We start from the raw sequence: 2,915 nt of genomic DNA on the forward strand, positions 1-2,915 counted from the left end.
TTTTAAAAACTGTCTAACTGTCACTGTCAATCTTTTACAACCTAGTATATCACCCTGGTTGTGTGTCTCTGCTGTCTTATTGTACTTTTTTTCTAGCTACTTAAGAAAACAAAGAATAAATACTTTGTGCATGGCTAAATTACGAACCTCAACAATGCCTCCCTCTATGAGGGTCAATTTCTATAAAAATGGAACTGTCTAACCATATTAAAAGACACCAAAATGGATCCTGCTGATCCTTCACATTACCGTCCGGTTTCTACATTACCATTTCTGGCCCAAAGTCATCAACCACATATGCCAAGGGTTTGATTTGGTTACTAAATATCTCCTAGTCCTACTGGACTTATCATCAGCTTTTGACACTGTGAACCTTGAGATCCTTCTTGACCACTTAAGAGCAATAGGAATAAGTGCATCGGTTCTCTCTTGGTTCTCCACATTTCTTACAAACATACCCTATAGAGTGAAAATCAGAGAAGCCTTCTCTGATTCATATCACCTTCATGCAGAAGTCATTCAAGGTTCTTCACTTTCCCCTATTCTCTTTCATATTTACCTTATTCTCCTCTGCTCACTTCTCTCTAGTCTGAATGTCTCATTCAAACTACGCAAACGACATTTAGTTTTTATTTCCAATTCTGTTGTCAATGGAGTTAGCCTTGGAAAAGGTAAACAAATGCTTGCCTAGGACTGAAGATTAGCTATCAGCCAATAAGCTGGTCCTGAGTGTAAAAAAAAACCAGAAGTGATTCTTCTGTCTCACACTCAAGTGGCCACCGCTTCTCTAAGCATTCCCTTTTAGGGAACTGTTAAGCGCCCTTTCTACCCATAAAGAATCAAGCTCAGAACTCAGGAGTTCAAATATGTTCCTCTCTGTCTCTGAGTCCGCATTTCAGTTCCTTGATCCAGGCATCTTATTATAAGTTACATCCTTGTCTTTAAAGTCCCTCCTTGACCAGGCAGATTTTTGCCTAATAACATAATCTATATTTCCATCTGCACTCGACTATTGTAAGGTCCTTTTCTTGAGTCTCCCCAAGGCATACGTTAACACATTACAATTAATACAGAATTCAGCTGCTAGACTGACCTATGAGTTATCTTTACTGGACCATATTGCCCCTGCTCTTGCTGCTCTGCATTGGCTACCAGTTTCATGGCAGATCAAATTCAAGGCCTTAAATTTGGCATTTAAAGCACAGGTAAATTTGGTCCCACCCCGTATCAAGTCATCCATTCAATCACGGCATCCAAAGTGCCCACTCCTCTCATCTACCCAACATTTGTTGGAGATTCCTCCACTAAGAGAAGTAAGGCTGATAGAAACAGGATGTTTAAATAGCAGGCCCTACCCTGTGGAACAACTTGCCCGAGGATATCAGGGCAGAGAAGGAAGTACTCCATTTCAGGAAAGCTCTGAAAACGTATTTTTTTCACTTTAGCATTCCCTTCCCCTGCCTCTTTCTAAGGCTTAATACAAACTAGGCATCTCTGGTGACACAGGTAGCCACTGGTGGTAATTTATCTTATGTGTGTGTGTATGGTATTGAAATGCTTGTTGATCTATAACTGTATAAGCAGAATTCTGATCCACCAAGATTTGTGGATTGGCGGAGTACAAATTGTTTAAATAAATAAATAAACAATTACTAGGTAGAGTTGAGGATTGAGTGAGGGAAAGGTATTTGGTTCAGCGTATGCGGGAAGCGAGAAAGTCAAGATTCAGAACAGCAGCCCTTCCATTCACACTCTCATTAATTTTTATACAGGCTCAGCTTAGCTTAGCTAAATAGAACAGTTTTTGCGTCTTTCGTTATCTCTCTCAGGATATGTTTTGTTTCTTTGCATTTATTTTATCCAAGGGTAATGTTTCAAAGACAAGAATTGGTATACGTACTTTTGTGCTTAGTTACAACCTTCAGCTGTAATTATTGTTTTAAATATCAGCCTTGAAGCCTAGTTTTCTAATAGCCTCTTTAATAAGTCCTGTCTGCCAAGGTATAACCTTTTCCAAAGAACGGCAAGCTTTATTTACAGGATGTGGAATTTAATTTTTTCAGCTTCACAAGGAAATGCAATGTTTATTGACTGGGGTGTAGTTGAATATAATTAATGTTGTCGTCAACTCAATTTACAAAAAATTCTCTTTCAGTCTTTCCTTTCATTCAACTAACTCCTTAAGCTGATAAACCTTGGCGATTCAAGTGATCATTAATTATTAGCTGACTTAGCTTATTTCTTACATAAGAACATAAGAAATTGCCATGCTGGGTCAGACCAAGGGTCTATTTTCCATAGGCCGCCGGTGCGCGCAGAACCCCGGGACACGCGCGTAGGTCCCGGGGTTTTGGAAGGGGGCGTGTCGGGGGCGGGGCCGAATGATGCGGCGTTTTGTGGGTGGGGCGTGGCGTTTCGGGGGCGGGACCGGGGGCGTGGTGCCGGGGCGTTCCGGGGGCGTGGGAGTGTGGACCCCTTTTCAACCTCCAAAATGTTTGTGGACCCCCCCACATGCTTCCATTTCATTTTTACCTGCATAGAAAAGTTATTAATTATTAATAACAAAGAACTAATTATATGCACACCAGACTCATTTATAATATATAAACCGTTAAATACTGCTTATTGATATAAATGGAACGCATATAAATGCAAAGCACAGCAGTCAGTGTGCAAGAATGTACATATATTCAATAACTTACAAGGTGAAAATATTGGCGGCCACACTGCTGGATCTGGAGCAACTGGGGGAATGGATTGTGGGAGGAAGAGAAAGTGACCAGAATGGCCTGGTGGAGAGACAGAGAGAGAGACTGGCAAGAAAGAGACTGGTGGAGGGGAAAGACACTGTTGGGGATGGACTGGGGGAAGGAGATAGACAGAGTGACCATTGGAGGGGGGAGAGAGAGATCCTG

This window comes from Rhinatrema bivittatum, chromosome 1, assembly GCF_901001135.1.
Source record: "Rhinatrema bivittatum chromosome 1, aRhiBiv1.1, whole genome shotgun sequence".
In the NCBI taxonomy this organism is placed as follows: domain Eukaryota; kingdom Metazoa; phylum Chordata; class Amphibia; order Gymnophiona; family Rhinatrematidae; genus Rhinatrema; species Rhinatrema bivittatum.